This window comes from Triturus cristatus, chromosome 8 (assembly GCF_964204655.1).
Source record: "Triturus cristatus chromosome 8, aTriCri1.1, whole genome shotgun sequence".
Classification (NCBI taxonomy): Eukaryota; Metazoa; Chordata; class Amphibia; order Caudata; family Salamandridae; genus Triturus; species Triturus cristatus.
This window is the reverse complement of record NC_140591.1, coordinates 212482159-212499623: the sequence shown is the minus strand read 5'-3', so window position 1 is coordinate 212499623 and position 17465 is coordinate 212482159. Positions and strand designations below refer to the sequence as shown.

Sequence of the window (17465 nt, the reverse complement as noted above, 5' to 3'; positions counted from 1 at the left end):
AGTCGAAATGGCTGTTCCTTGGAGGGCCAGCAGAGCATGGGACCACAGAACTAGCTGCAAGGGTTGTAAATTAGATCACAGAGAGGAATTCCCTTGTGTAACTCCTCATGGCTAGGGAGTGTCCCCGCAACAATTAAACAGGAATCTCTGTCATGGGGAGGATGCATTGTTTAATACGGTCAAAATGGCAAAACAATATGATTACTAATTGTAGCCAAAATACCAGGTCGCAATTACTGCCCAAAGTTTCCCAACATCTTCTCTGAGCATCTTGACAAAAATAACTTAATATGTGATTGAGAATGCCTACATCATTCATTATAGCAATGTAGTACACTATATATAGTAAGACAGATAGATAGGTTGTGCTCTTTATCAACAGATTGATTTTAACAATATGTAAAGTATGTAGATATTTTTCCTCACTTAAAATGTAGATATTTATTTAGGAGTCGCTTTTAGAAAGTGTGGATAGGTGAAGAAAATGCAAAATAGCTGCTTACAAAATTTCCAGGTTCTTCTTAAAATGTAGTTGGTGGTGATTGTTGCTATTAAAAATGTTAGGTTGTATTTGTAAACCCTTGGCTTCTGGAGAGGTGAGCATTCTTGACTCCTCCATATCCATTTCTCTCAAAATCCCTATCCTAGAATTCATCATAAAGTTTCTCTCTCCTGGTGGTCATGTCTCTGTGACACCGTTCGTTGCGCTATTGCATGATCTGGAGGGGAACATGTCAATGTTCCAATGTCAAGTCGGTATTTCCTTTCTAGCTATCATTCTATGTGACTGCATTTCCCTGTCTCACTGTCTGTGGGCCTGATTAACATTTTGGCAGATGGGATTTACTCTGTTTGGCCATATTGATGATCCGCCCAACTTTAAATGAGGTGAGTGGACCTTCAGTTTGGCAGAGAGGGTGCTCTGTCATCATTGTGATAGAGTACCCTCTTCGCCAAACTCGAAATCGGGCCCTATGTCTCCAAATGTCCTGCAAACTTTGAAGGGTAAATTGTAGAAGTACATTGATCATTAGGTCAAGCACTGTCTGCAGAGCCTAACTTGAAACATGAGCAAATAGAGTTGAATGAGGGAGCATTTTTTCCCTTCATCGTGAGTGGGATCCACAGACCCAGTCAGGGAATGCAGACTTTGCTTGGGCAGCTGTAAGATTAAAAAACACTGAAATTCACCATTTGAAGTTTACTGAGCTAACTATAAATTGCTCCTCCGTCATGCACCTATTATGACCTAACATATTCTATCAATTCACGACATTTTAAATTACAAGATTGATGCAATCACTGATGAGATCTCAAATGACATCGTTGATGTCCAGTAAGAGTGCCATTATGCCCATCTCAGAAATGTGTATAGTGCATTTTACTAAACTAAGGCTTGTTGTCTTTGAGCCTGACATAAGGTGTCTTTACAGAGCAAATGTATACTTGTCAACCTCTTGACTTAAAACTGCAGGTCACATGAAGTCTTTAATCGGGCAATCCCATTGAGGTGAAAAGAAAGAAGACACAATTATTGTATGATGTCATCAGTGATGTCATCAATTATGTCATTTGACATGTCATCAGTAATATTAGTAAAGTAATTAAACATGTCATGATTGCAGTAGTATGTGCGGTCATAAGCAGAGCCTGCTGACACGCAAGTTATAGTTAGCTTAGTTAACTATAACTATTGAAGATCAGTGTTTGTTATGGTTTTTAAATGTTAGTTTTTATATTATTTCAATTACTAACTATAAAATCACTTAAAACAATAGATTTTTATGGTAAGTATCTTTTTTTTTTAACATAAGCTAAATTCTTATTACCTTACCTACTTTTTATTTCAGTGAATTTAATGGAAATGTAAAGTGTTATTGCCATTCCTAACCATAAAGTCAATTTAGCCTTTGTTTTTTTCAGTGAATTTCTGGGAATTTTTGACCATATCTGCCCACCTCTCCTGCTGAGAACAGCTTTTTGCCATGTGCAACAGTGGGTTGCCTGCACCCAATCCCCCATGGGTGTCCAGCCCTCCGCAGCGGATATCCAAAGGCCATAAGCCGCGCAGGGTTGCTGACGAGGCCAGGCCTGGCTTTAGGACTTTGTGCACTTTACCACTACTGACCACTACTAAAGTGCTTGTGCTCTCTTTCAAAAACATGGAAATATTGGGTTGCCACTAAGTGGCACATTTATTTCACTTGTAAGTTCCTTGTAAATGGTACTCTACGTACCCAGAACCTATACATTAAATGCTGGTAGTGGGCCTCCATGATGCCACCCACCAAAGTAACATTTTAAAACATGTCTCAGGGCTGCCACTGCAGACTGCAGTGCAGTTTTAATCTGTCATTGTAACCTGGCCAAATAAACCTTTTGCCAGGCCTAAACCTTCCTTTTTTTAAAACATTTGTCACCCCTATGGTAGGCCCTGAAAAGCTCACAGGACAAGATGCAGTGTATTTAAAATATAGGGCATTTCAATCAATCAATCAAGAAAGCTTTATTCGATTTTGAAATTTAAAATCATAAAAGCGTACATCAGAATATTCATACATATATATACAAATAAAAAGGTTTAAAAATGGGTTGTTTATACATAATCAAGGTCAATCGGTATAGTCCCCTGTTAATGAAAAAATTTATCGAATTGCAAAGAAAAACAAATTAAGATTAGTACATTGAGCTCCGAAACTTAACAGCCAGCTTTAAAAAACTTGTTAATGCGATAATAGTACATTCATTGTCCAACTGTAATAACCTAATCATAGCCAGTCTACAAGTGCGTATACCCCAGGACTTTAAAATTGGTTTCAGAAAAGCCCCCCTGGGCAGCTGATAAAATTTACAAAAAAGAACACAATGAATGTTGGATTGGGCAGAGGTATCATCACAAGGGCAAGGTGGGAGTTCATTCGACCAAGAGTTGCAGAGAGGGAAAGCAATCATACGATAAAAATTTCCAAATCTAAGGCGAGTGAGAAGCATTCGGGCATAGCAAGAAGGCTGAGTTAGTAAATAGTTTTGGAGGCCTTCTTGCATGGTTATTTTTTGGTAATTGAGAACTGTATGTTTTGTTTTTTCCAAATTCCATCTTTTAGTTATAAGATAGTTTAAAGCCAGCTCTCTTAGGGTCTTCCTAGAGACCAATTACATGGTAGAAGGCTTCATAAAAAACTCAGGGTGGCCAAGGTCAATCATCATATTTTTTACATATGTGAGCCATTTTATGTTGGTTAGTCCGTCGAGGTTGAGACAGTCAGTGATCAAGTCTCTGTTTAATTTGGTCTCCGGAGTAACCCAAATCTTATGCCACAAGAGTATAGGCGCAATTTTAATAATATCTAGAATATACAGCAGTCCCAATTCAATGTGTATAAAATAGGTCGATGTAGATTTTGAAACTCCTAATAGGTAGCACAAAAATTGATTTTCAGTTTTTTGTAATAGTTGTGCATTTTCAATACCCCAGAGACCGGCTCCATAGGTGGCAGTGGAGATACATTTAGCCTTGTAAAGAACAATCAGCTCTTTCACTGGTCTGCCACCTAATTTAGCTGAGAACTGTTTTAGCGCGCCAATAGCTCGGATGAGGGCCAAATTTCTAGTATTTATTGCTGTATGCCAATTTCCCCTCCTGTCAAAATGTATTCCTAGGTAGGAGAAATTGTCCGTGGTCTCAATTCTGCTGTTATCTAAAAAGATTGGACAGGGCAATTTCTTAGTTCCCGGACCACAAGCCATCGTGTATGTTTTTGCAGTATTTACTTTGAACCCTCGTTCATTCATGTAAGTTGCAAACTTCAAGACAGCCCTCTGAAGGCCTATCTTGTTCCGAGACATAATGGCGGCATCATCAGCATAAAGGAGTATTGGGGTCGGAGCTCCTAAAATTTTTGGGTAATCATGCTGTGATTCTATTAAGTGTTGGCCAATAGAGTTTATATATAGGGTAAAGAGAAGGGGGGCTAAGATGCACCCCTGTCGTACCCCTCTCTTGATAGGGAATTTATCAGAACACTCGTCTTTGTTTCCGTAACGGACTCTAGCGCCTGCATCATGATACAGAGTTCTTATAAATGCTAGAATGTTGGAGTCTAAGCCCATTTCAGATAATATGGACCATAGTAGTTCATGGTTCACGCAGTCGAATGCGGAACTCAGGTCCACAAATGTAACAAAAAGATTTCCCTTTTTTGCCTGCGTGTATTTTGATAAAACTAAGGCCAAATTTAAGCTCTGTTCTATAGTCCCTTTTCCTGGACTAAAACCATACTGTAAATGGGATAATACATTATTTTCCTCTGCCCAGAGTTGAATTCTATTTAAAATTGCCCTTGCTGCTACCTTCATTAAGGCATCTAAAAGTGAAATTGGGCGGTAGCAGGTTGGGGCATTTCTGTCTCCTTTTTTAAAAATAGGGACGACTATAGCTTCAGACCAGGATGGTGGGAGCCCATGTCGATTAAAATTGTTTAAAACATTCGTTAACAGGGAAGCCCAAAGATCAGTTTCTGCCTTGTAGACATCCATCGGGACGCCGTCAGGGCCGGGTGCTTTACCTGAGGGACTGTCTTTAATTGCTTTAGTAATCTCCACGCAGTTGAAAGAAATCCCTATTGGGAATGTAATCGGATGAGATGTGGGTGGTTGAATGATAACCCCATCAATTGGGGGGTAACCGTAATTAAGGTTTTCTGATTTATCATATACATTTTTAAAGTGATCTACCCAGATTTCCCCGTTTATAGCCATGTCTATAACATCTGTCTGGTTTTGCTGTAAATAGGGAGCGTTGACCGCTTTCCAGAAAGCTGTATTGTCCCTGGATTTGGACGCTTCAATTAAGGCCAACCAAGCCTCTTTCTTTAAAGTCTGCTTCCTGATTTTTATGGCCAAATAGTACTGTTTTCTGGCTTTTCTGATCTCATCAGGTGATTTGATGGTTTCATGCAGGGCCCTTTTTAGGTCTTGAAGAGCTTTGGTGCAATTTTTGTCAAACCAGCCATGGCCAATTTTAATGTTAGGTTGACGCTCTCTAGTTAATAATTTTTTTAATTCAGATTGGATTTTTAAGAAGGGAGTCAAAAGTACTGATGACTCCTCTGTTTCTGTTAGGCAGGCGAGTATATCGGGTAGGCTAATTCCCATTAAGGTATGTAGGAGATCGACAGGGTTGACCCTATCCCATTTTATGGAATAGCTATTTTTAGTAGCTAGATTAATATTGTAATGGTATTTAGGTGTAGCTACAGGGATCTCCTGAATCGTTCTAATTTTAAGATGGAAAGCAATTGGGTAGTGATCACTAAAGAAAACGTTAAGTGTTTCCCAAGCGGTGACCAATCCTTCACTTGGTGGAGATATAAGGGTAAAATCAATAGTCGAATTGCATCCCCGCCCGTGAAAAGTTGGTTTAAAGGGGGTATTTGGGATGCAAAGTTCGTTAATAAAAGACAGGTTAAAATGGAAAAGCATGTAGTTAAGAGTATCGCCCAGTTTTGAGTGAACAAAATGAGTAGGGTTGTCGTCCTTATGTTTACCAAGGCCGCAAATGCCATTGGAAACATGTGGGCAAATCGTACAATTAAAGTCGCCCAACCAGATCAACACCGGCTCACCCTTTTTCTGGGACTTAATAGCATTGATACTTGACATAAGATCATCGATCTTGCTTTCTAGATTGCAACTGGGGATATTATTATAAAAATTTATGAGGGTTAGAAATCTTTCCCGCCCCCATCTAACATTTAAAATCTGGTAATGCTCAGTGAATGTGTGTCTCAATACCTTTATGTCCTGCGTTATTGTAACATATATGCACAAACCTCCTTTATTTCTCCCCTGAGAGGTTATTTGTGCAGGAGCATGGAAGGTCTGGTATCCTGGGATGTGAAGTTCGTCTATAACCCACGTTTCCTGGAGACAAATAAAGCTGTAGCATGTAACTATATCTAGCCACGGTTGATGTGATATTTTGTTAGAGAGGCCTGCGACGTTCCATGAAATGATGTTATCAGCATCCCCTGTTTCCCTCATAAAAGGTGTAGTTTTATTTTTAGCTCTGGTTGTTAAAGTTTGGGGGAGAGGGGGGCTGAAAAATGTTGGGCAGTCACAATTAGGCATAGTCGCAGGGTATGATTTGTCACCACTGACTTGTGGCTGATCAATAAGAGCCACACAATTTGGGATACCCATATTACAAGTGTTAACGATATCTGTTCCAGGGTAAGAGGTGGCAGCATGGGTATTAACAGTCGAATTAGGAGCTCCAGGTAAGTCAAACTCCAGGCTAGGTTCTATCTGTCAATCAGGGTCTTCTAGATCTGTAAGTGCCTCAAAGCGGTTTGTGACTGGTATAGGCCAGGTTGAATATTGAGGTAAGCTTTGTATGTGCTGGTGTTGGTGAGGAAAAGGCCTGTCTGGAAAGGGCGAAAAAGAAGGAGGAACATTCCAGCGACTAGGGTTTCTAGGATGTTGAATCAAAGGAACAGTATTAATAGATCTTGAGTGTTGGAGCGCTAGAACTGTTCTTCTATATCTTGGCGGCCTATGAATAAGACTATTTCCTTGAAGAGTGAGAAGGGATTTAGGGTAAAAATAACTCAAAACACGTGTAGATATTCCTTCCACACCTCTTTCTAGAAACCAATCCGCTATAAAAGTGACTGCTTTCTGATCTTTGAAATTTATAGTCACAATGTCTCCCTCTATATCTTTGGGCCTACACCCAAGCCAGGTCAGCCTTCGCACAAATAGAATCTCGCCGTTAAGATCTGAGGGCAGAGGTCTATTCTTGCATAACCAATATATTACTTTATTTTTAAGTTCCACAAACCCCTCCTTCTTTCCTGGACTTAATTTTGGCACACCCGTAAGTATAATAACATATGGGGCAGATTCGGGTGGTAAGTCAATATGTTCGTCCGTTCTGTCAGAAGACTGTCGTGAGTTTAGCTCCCCGGAAGTTCTGGTCTTTTTCCCTTCTAGTGTGTTTTGCGGGATTACTTTTTCCCTCTCTTCTAAGGAAATGGGCGCAATTTCGGAGACAGGTAAAATGGCCGAAGGCTGAATGTTTGTATCATTAGACAATTGTACATCTCTTCCAAGAGGCACAGCTGATTGTTTCCTCTGGTCAGCAGTTGTTTGAAAAATAACCAGATCCTTCAGTAAGGAACCGTTTGAGGAAGTTACAGCTGTTAGAGTGTCTAGTTGCTCAGCTAGCCTTTTTATTCTCTCAGAGAGAGGTAGTAAAAGTGACTTCACAAGTTGTTCGAGTCTCTGGAATAGACAGTCACTGGGGTCAGGGGCAGCAGGTAGCGTAGTATCATTACATTTTGAAGAACTGGGGAATAACCTCGGTGCTTTTGAACAGCTACCTGTTGTTCCTGCACTGCCCCTCTTTCTTTTCAAAGTTGCCACGAGTCTGGGTTGTTTAGGGGGATTCATTTTCCTAATAGGCCTTGGTTTCGTTTTAGGAGGCGTATTCGGTAGGACCACTTCCATAGCGAGGTGTGGGGAAAGTCTTCGCACCTGTATTGATGATAATTAAATCCCTCTGAGAATCTGCAGTCGGCGGCAGATCCTGGAGAAGTAGCGGAATGCCCGGGTCACTAGTTGAGGCAGAAGTATTTACCAGATTATGTATTACAGGTGAAGGAGACGGAATCAACTGAATGGTACCCAGAGAGGAACGTTTATCAGAGAGTAGACCATGGGACAGACGACGTTCCGTGTCCGCTATTTCGTTGTCCAACTTAGAAACAGCTTTGGCCAGAAAGTGATCAAGGGTCCCTTTCCGTGGGCCTCCCCCTAGTGTAATCTTGCCTTTAGGTGGCTGTATAGGCGGTGTGACAGGCATACTTTAAATGTGGGCACAAGCAGTGGTAAGGTGCAAATGTACGCGTACTGTACACACAAAGATTACAGAGTTCAAAATATAGTATTTACAGCACAATACGTGACCAGGCTTGTGATATGTCTTACTTGCGACAGCCAAGAGGGGTGGCCCAGCCCAGCCTCTTCCGGCCTCTGACGGCCACAGACGGTCCCGCCCTTGTCCCGGGCTTCTCCCGGCGCCGACCCGCGCGCGATCCCGCGGCGCGATGAAAGTCCGCGGGATTTAAACGCCTCCTGGCGCGAAGTTAGGGCTGGTGGTGGCGGCTTCCTGCCGCAAAGGCTCTTGGGGCTTGTGGTCCCTCCCTCGCTGCGGCCGCACTGATGAGGAAGAACGCGGCGGCGGGGAGAGACCTTCGCCGACACCCGGAGCAACAGCAGGATGTAACAACGAGGCCAGGTAAGCCTCCAGCAGCCTCTGGTTCCCTGAAAGCATAGGGCATTTGTTTTTAGGTTTTCCAGGTCCTGGTAATGAAAAACTCTATATTCGGTGTTTTTTCTAAAACTGCAAGGCCTATTTCTCCAATTGGTTAATGTTAGAACCGGGATTCCTTAGTTGGCTGAGTTAGGTACCTTAGGCCAAGTAGGGACCCTTGCGTCCACGTCAGGGAAAGGAAGGACACCTTCTCAGATAGCCCCTGCTCACCCTTCTTGGTAACTTGGCACGAGCAGCCAGGCTTATCTTCAAGGCAAATGTGTAAAGTATTTGCAACCACGCTCTCAGTGACCCAATGATGACACCACAAAAGGACTCCACACGAGTTTCATAGAAAGACAGGTATACGTTTATATAAAAAGATATATGATGAGACCACTCAATAAAAATCCAACATATGCGTATCTGTAATATACCTCCTGGCCAGTTATTAGGCCAGCCAGTCCTAGTAGGTTCTCTCAGTATTAATGAGCAATTCTAGATGATCCAATGCAGTCCTACTTCAAACTAATGCAATGCGTAATGCAACAATTAGGCAGTTTGGTATGCAAACAAATGCAATGCGGCAGTTCGTTATGCAGAAATAATGCAATGCGCAAGGCAACAATCAGGCAGTTTGTAATGCAATGCGCAAGGCACTTCGGCACCAATCACGGTGCTTCAGACGGCCTCTCTGCCACTCGTACTGACTCGCTGACAGAGGCTCACGCTGCAAGAAGGGGAGAGTCCGAGAGTGTCTCTCTCCAAGCCTGAACCCCGCCCCAGGCGGCGACACACGTTACCTGGGGGGTGCGACCTCACTCTCCTCTCCGCCTCTCGCGACTTGGGCCTCCAATGCAACTTGGTTGCTTCCAGGCCGATGGCGATAACGAAGATCTCTGGCTGCAACAGGGCATCCACAAACAGCGTCGCTGAGACTCCCTTAAGCTTTGGGTGTGCACGGTCACAGGGCAATCCTCATGAAGGTCTCAGGCTGCAAGAAGCACACGGACACAGCATCGCTGAGACTCACTTGCGTTCCGAGTGCACACGATCACAGGGCAATCCTCAGGAAGGTCTCAGGCTGCACGAAGCACACACACACAGCGTCGCTGAGACTCACTTGGACTCCTGGCACCCACGATCACAGGGCAATTCTTACGAGGGTCTCAGGCTGCAAAAAGCACACGCACACAGTGTTGCTGAGACACACTTGGACTTCAGGTGCCCACAATCACAGGGCACGGCTTACAAAGGTCTCAGGCTGCACAAAGCACACTTCTGGAAACATTTGTGTTCCTGAGTTTCCACAACAGGGAGCCAGCTCTCACCAGGCCTTTGGGGTTAAGTTACGTCAGGACACAGCACAGCAAAGTCCTTTCAAGCAGGGGGATACAGCACATAGCAAAGTCCCTTTAGCCTCTCCTTGGTTAAAGCAGCAAACTGCAGGCCAGAACAGACAGCAAGGGTCAGTCCTTTCCTTCAGTCTATCCAGCTATTTCTTTCCTGGCAGAGGTCCTCTTGACCATGAAGTAGTTTCAATCCTTTACAGTCTTGAACAGTTCCATTCCAACGTTCAGGGGTTGCAGCTCTCATAGTTATACCCCTAAATGTCTTTGAAGTCTTTGTGTTCAGGGGGCACTGATCCCTGTCCAAACAAGTTCTGGGTGTCTCCCTGCCAGTGACACCTTCTTCATTTGTTAGTGTTAATCGCTCAGCAGGGGATGGAGCCATTGTTTTATGGCGGCAGCTCAGTCCTCTTCACCTCCAGGGGCTACTCCTCCTCCCGTACACTCCAAATGCAGGTCAGCCTGTTGCTGTCTCAACCTCTTCCCCTAGGTCAAGACATTCCCCAAATCCTATCACTTTCAGATCCAGACAGTCAATCCACAACCAGGCAGAGACACACAGAAATGTTAGAGCACAAAAACCCAGCCACTTCTAAAAGAGTTATTTCTAAACAAACAATGCGAAAACCACCCACCTTGAATTGTGAGTTCAGGCACACTAAACTTCACCTCTCCATCTTAAGCCTTTGGGAAGATAGGCTGGAAACATATTACACAGCCTCCCCATTCTGTCCTATGGGTAAGATGGTCTTTCAACAGTGAAAAACGAAATGGAGAAAAGTTCACTGTCAGGACATGGTACACATCTCAGTTCATGTCCTACCTTTCACATACACTGCACCCTGCCCAGGGGGTACCTTGGACCTACCATAGGGGTGTTTGATCTGCATAGAAAGGGAAGGGTAAGGCCTGGCAAGTGGGTGCACTTGTCAGGACAACATGGCAGTTTAACAAACTGTGCCCAGGCACTGTAGTGGCAGGCCTGAGTTCTCTCTTTAAGGCTACTTGTGTGGGTGGCACAATTACTGCTGCAGGTCCACTAGTAGCATTTGCATTACTAGCCCTGGCACACATAGTGCACTTTACTAGGGACTTTACTTGTAAGGCAAACAGACCAATCATGGACAACCAATTACCATTACAGTGTAAAGTGTAATTACCATTACACTTTACACAGGGAGCACTTGCACTTTTACACTGATCAGCAGTGGCAAAGTGTCCAAAGCATCTAAGTTGGCAACACCATGTCAGAAAAAAGGTCTAGGGGGAAAGCAAAAAGTTTAAGGAACTTTAGCCAAAAGGGGCCAAGTCCAACAGTTAACATTTGGTTACCTTATTACATTTAATAACTAATAACTAATAACGTAAGTATTGGAACAGATAGGAAAATTATGTTTGTACTCAAATGAATTGTAATTTAAAACCCTCTTTAGTGCTACAGTTGGATTTCATGTCACAATCTGAGAACGCCACTTTGAGAAATTTGGCATCTTCTTGTTCTAACCATGGTGCTTTCTACTAGAATACTGGGTCACATGCCTTAGATTACATTAGCCACTGAAGGGATGGGTCATCCTGCCAGGATGGTTGAGACAGAGTTGTTCCCTGCCCCACTTACATTTCATAGGGTTCCCTGCAGCACACACACAAAGGATCTTGACACCCTAGAGTATTTCAAGCATGGACAGGGGAAGGAAGGACATTTTGGGAACCAGATGTGGGGGTAGTCTAGAAATTCCTCCTACTTCAAAGGCAGGCACCAGGTATAAATAGTGGACCTCTTGAACTACTCATCAGATCAAACCTGTGGAAGGCTCAGACGAAGGCATGCCCTGCTATACTCCTGCCCTGCTGTTAGAAGGTCTGCCCTGCTGCCTGAAAAAGTGAGCCTGAACCTCCTCCTTGAACCCAGGGCCACCAGAGAGACTCCAAGAGCAAGCTTGTTGGACTCATGCTCCGAGGTGCACGGATGCAACAAGTTCCAGAGACCTGTCCTGCCTCTGCCCAGCTGAACGGACCTGCAACTAGACCTGCCTGAGTCTTGCTGGCCTCTGCTAAAGTGAGTACTTGATCCCCAGAAGGTGTCTCACCAGGTCCTCGACCCTTGGCTGGCATCAGAGTGCACTCCACTGTAAAAGAAAAGTAAAACTTTGAAGTTGTGCTCTTGTGACTACAAATAGGCCCACTCACGTGCAAAACTCCGTCGCTCACATTAACTGCCATTGAAAAGTTCCAGTGAACCCAACTCTTCATGCTACAGCAACTGGCAGCGATGACCGGCAATGCAAAATATGCACCTAGACTACAGCAACGGCAGCCCATAGTAGCTCCCAATGCGAGGCTCCAGCCACGACCGCCCGCGACACCTGGTGAGAGTTTTGCACTACAGCGATTACTGCCTGCAAAAGCCATTCGTGCTCTTTGCGCTACAGCAACGACCATTTGCAATGCTCTCTCTGCTCCTTGTGGCCTCCTCCACCGCCACCTCGACTTTTAACTCCGGACTTTGGGAAGTTAACTTTTTTAGATGGACTAACCTGGTCCTTGAGTTCAGCCCGAGCTCCATCGCAGTTGACCTGTAAGTGTAACTTTCTCCTGGTCTAGCACGACCAGATCACTGCGAGTGGTGCTTTGTGGTTTATGCGCTATACTTCCCTAATCTTTAAAATTGCATATATCTGGTTTTACTGATTGGCTTTCTGTCATTCTTGCATCATTTTATTTATTAAACATTTGCTTTATTTTTCTAAATTAGTTTGTGATCTGTCTTTTGTTGTGTTTCACTTTATTAATGTTAGTGTGCTGTATACATTTTTTATACATTGCTTCTAAGTTCAGCCTGACTACTTTTGTGCCAAGCTACCAGAGGGTTAAGCAGGGGTTAATTTAGTGACTTTTGTGGTTCACCCTGAGAGGTGTTGTGGTGGTTGCTTGAGAAGGGTTTACACTCTCTCCATCAATAACCCAATTTCCGACATTAAAGATTTAATAGACCCTGGAGAGTAATATTTTCGAAGCTGATATATTTGATTATCATAATTATAGATGAACTATACAGCACAAAAATGACATTAAATATTCTGAGCTAACAGCCATGGATTGTACAACCGTATCTGGCAGGAACGCACTGGATCCAACTTTCAGGAAATAATTGGTTCCAGGAGTTGGGGCACTAGTTTGATGTACTCATAAAAGCACCATAACTTTATTTACGCTCAACATATGCAACAAAGTATCCAACTGTACATGTCTTAAGAAAAAGCACACACATAGTAAGGAGTTCACCTAGAAGTGGATCTGCTTCTTAGCTGGATGCAGTATGTCATCAAAAAAGTGAACTAACTAAAAACAGACGTTTAAGGCAGGTTATGTTTTGTTTGCTCATACAATATTCACACATGTTTAAAATAATCCCAGTATTTCCCTGAAAACTACTGTTAAGGTGCCTTATGTTGGGAAGGAAAAGAATAAAAAAAACTGTGAAATTCCTCAATTATGGTAAGCTAAGCAAACATCTATTCACACACCCCACCAAGAACTATCCATGACCTTATATGTAACATCGCTGATGGCATCTCAAACAACATCATCAATCACTAATAACATCTCAAATGACCTCTTTGATTATATGATTAATGAGATCACATATGATAATACCAATTACTTCATTGATGACATCAATTACTTCATTGATGACATCACTGTATGAAAAAAGCACAATATGTCAAATATGATTGAGAGTGAGTGCTGCTCAAGAAAGCATAAACCATGATTAAAAACCTCACTGGACAGTTCAGAGTGGGGAGAAAGGTAGTGATTGCACACTGTGCTTGAAGAATATGGACCTTGGTGCAATAGATATACATCACACAAGAGGAATCAATGCTCTCAGGTTACAGAGTGCAGGGAAAGGATAATCATAGCACAGTACTATGGGAACTTAAAACAGGGGGGAAAAGTGAGTCTTCAAATTGGTGAATGAACGTCTTGCATAATATGCCCCATGTAGAAATGTGCTATGAGTGCAGAAGATGTAGGCAAGTAGTCAACATGATTAGAATTTGTTTGAGATTCAAACATATTAGGTTTGAGTAAGAGAAAAATTTTAAGGGCCTGATTATGAGTTTGGCAGTGCGGGAGCGGGACCGCCCCTCCGCCGTACTGCTGAACCCATGTGGGCATTGCCCGCCAGATCACAACTTTTTTAGTCAATGGTAGGGAGCTCTTTGGGGTTCCCATGGCAGTGCCTATGAAATAGGCATCATAATGGGAACGTCAAAGGCAGTAGCTGCACAACATGGACTGGTGCAGTCCATGCCATGCAGGTACTGGAGTGCATGAACACATGGGGGCACAACATGTGCCCCCCTGAATGCACCCCATGGCCCAGAGGCAACAGATGTTTTCTCTTCACCACGGTTTTCATGGAGGAAGAACCACCATGAAAATTGCGGAAGAGAGGAAACTTGTAATATGCTTGGCAGGACCGCGGCAGTCCCACCAAGCATATTGAGGCCTCCAGACCGCTGCACCACTTCCAGGGATCTCTGATCCCTGGCCGCTGCAGTGGTGCAATGGTAGTCTGACCGCCCCCACCACATCCCGCGAGTCTGCCAGTCCGTGGACCACCAGACTTGTAATCAGGCCCCAAGTGTTTTTTCCATAGACAATAGAGTTAATGGTAGCATATATCGTATGGTAGTAGAGTTGTGTTTCTTTCACCTGTTAAGGCATGGACGTGTTTCATAGTAAAAATAAACTAAGCAGAACCTTCACAGAAAACTACACATTGAGTGTGATATCCACAGGGGACTAGGAATGTCTACACCTATGTGACCCAGACGCAAAATGGGAAGATAGAGTACCAACATTGCTTCCATCCAATGCCTAGAAGGCTTTTAGAGTGCTCCAATCAGTGCCAGAGATGTGCACTGATGACTGGTTAGCTAATCATGGATGTAGGCCTTACAGCTAGAGCGGTCAACCTCGAAGCTGGGGAACTGGGTTCGAGTTTCTGCAACAACACTCAACATCCTGTGATTCTGGGCAAATCACTTAATCTACCCGTGCCTAACAAAAATGAATGTGTCCTGCAATGAAACTGGAGCTATGTAAAGCGCTCTGATACCCGATGTCTCGGGTCTAGTTTGTGCTATATGAAACTAAAAAATAAATAAAAAAATCATATAGTTGGAACAAGGTTAGGTGTCAATGTCTGTGGTCAACGTAGACTATATTGTGTACAGAGAGAGAGAGTAAAATCTCTGAAGCCGAGTTCACAATGTATATCTGAAGTACTTAAGGTATACATTCTAGTTAAATGAGAAATGGCCACAATGTTTATGTGCTTTTGTGGTTCAAACATATATAAGACAAGCACACACAAGAAAAAGTGAAAATGCATTTGTCCCCTATTTTTTGTCTCGTTCCTCATTCTTCACTCTGTTTTACCTTTATTTTTTGCTTCTTTCAGCTAGATTTCATTTAAGATGTTATCCTGAATATGTGTGGTTGGCAATTCTCTCTTCATGATGTGAGATTGAGTTTGATTCCTGATCTAATTACCGAGGAGGTTTTTCACTTAATTGTTTTTTGCTCCTCCTAAGTGGTAGCATCCTAAAGAAATTCCTGATATGTTTCACGTTTATTATACTGAGCAATGTGACACTATGGCTACTGGGAGGAGACTCTCTTTCCTGCTGTCTGTCTTTGGCAGAGGATAGTGGTGGATTGAGGTTGTCAACTTTTTGAGACTTGAAATGATAGAAATGGCTGATTAGTGTAGTTAAAACCCTTAGATGCTGAAGGATTGTCATAGTGTGTAGCTGTTTCACTGTTCTCTGAAATGCACAGGATTGTTAATGTTGACTTCCTGTTCCTCCCCTGGGCACAGCGGCATCATGCTTCCTGTTTCCAAGTGGTCTTTAACATATGTTGCCCAAGCACAGTATTGAAAGGTGCTGTAATACTTCACCCAGTAATACTGAGCGTCTTTCTGTAGGTAGTATCACCCATTAATGCCAATACCCCATTGCACCATTAAAGCACACAATAATGTATCTTAGGCCCAGATTCATGATGCACTAACAGTACTACTGGCATTTTTACATTATTTGATATGTAAGTTTATATTGTGGGACTTTGTGTCAATGTGAAGAAACATATGACACATATAAAGACTTTTGGGATTGATATAAATATATGACAAAATGATATAGCACTTTATGGCATACAATATAAGGATATTGTAAGTCACAGAGGAGAAATGTGGCCATATACGAGAATGAGACCAAAGGCAGATATCTTTTACAAGATCATGGACATCTAAGGTGAGTGGCATTATCCTCTTAATGCACGACAGAGGGCATTCTATTCCTTATAATAGATGGTGAAGTATGTGGCTTATTTGGGGTGGGCAAAAGTCCAACTCAAAAGGTAAGACCACCACCTGCTAGATATATCACAAATTAAATAATATAAACATGTGCTCAATTCCTGGTAACGTGACCCAGAGCAGTCAGGCTTTATTCAAAGGCAATGTGTAAAGTATTTAAGAAGTGTATAAACTGCAGAGAAATCCACCAAAGATGCAACTAAATTCTCCAATCAATTTTAAAATAAAGACAACAAGTTGTATGTGTAAAATAAGACCAAATAACAAAAATCGAATAAAGGGAACCATAGATATGAATGTGTAAAGAATGTTAGTGAAAAAGCACTAAGAAAAACAAATTGCCCAATATAAGTCAATAGTCATATTAGAACGGGATGAATGTGTTTTTCAAGCTGACCTCTTTGGAGCCAAGTGGATTGGTCCTGGTGAAATTGAGAAAGTCGAAAAGTTAAAAAAGTTTCGAAATCCAACTTCAAGAAGGGACTATGTTTAAATGTAAGTCCCAATGCAGAATGGCACATTGTCTGTTTTTGAGAAGAGAGTCCTTTCCACTAGGAATTCTGCTGAATCCTTAGCCACTTTGGTGGAACTGAAGGACAGATACTTGAAACAAGTTGGTCTCACTGGCACTCTGGAGCTTTGAAGATTTCTCACAGAAATGTTTTGAAATCCGAACCAATTTTCCCTTTAGTTTATTTCCTCCATGTGCACCAGTGTAAGGTCTCTGAGTGTTGCAACCAAGGGTATATGCTCCAAGAAACCAGCAATGCATGCACAAGCAGCCACCAAAATCGGTGGCATTTGCCACTGTAAACTTTTGTATACACCCAAATAAAAAAAAGGAGTATTTATTTGTACAAATGTTACTCTATGTACTAGGTTCTTAAGGCAATTTTGTAATATAGAAACACAACCCCCCGACATGAACAATTAAGTATCACCTACACCCGAGGTACAGAAAACAACAAGGACTCACAAGGTTAGCCATTATAAAATTGTACTAAATGCTCTCAACGAGATCGTTGGTGGAAGGTGGGGGGGTCGTATATACAAAGCACACCTCTGTTTCTTTAGTGCATTTGATGATAGGACTACACAATGACATCAGACTTAGATATCATTTTAAGGAATGGACATCAGACTGTCAAAGCCCTAAAACCTATATTACACTATATAACTATATTACTCTGAGACACTGACACTAATGTGACATAACTTTGGAAATCCAACATTACAGTGTGAGACATGTAAGATCAACAGCCCAGAAACAGAAAACCGATTGTGACTGACATGTTAATAGCAATGAAGGTAAAGCTATTATACTGTGAAACAAGCATGACTTAAGAATGTTATATCTGTCAATGAAAGCCACCCCAGTGACATGTTAAGCTATATATATGGCTCTTTG

General features: G+C 42.5%; 1 protein-coding gene across 1 annotated transcript in view; it reads right to left on the bottom strand.

Moving 5' to 3' along the window:
• Positions 1–17465, bottom strand: part of LOC146801859 (melatonin receptor type 1B) — a 629507-nt gene that overhangs the window by 347274 nt on the left and 264768 nt on the right. The window lies entirely within an intron of this gene.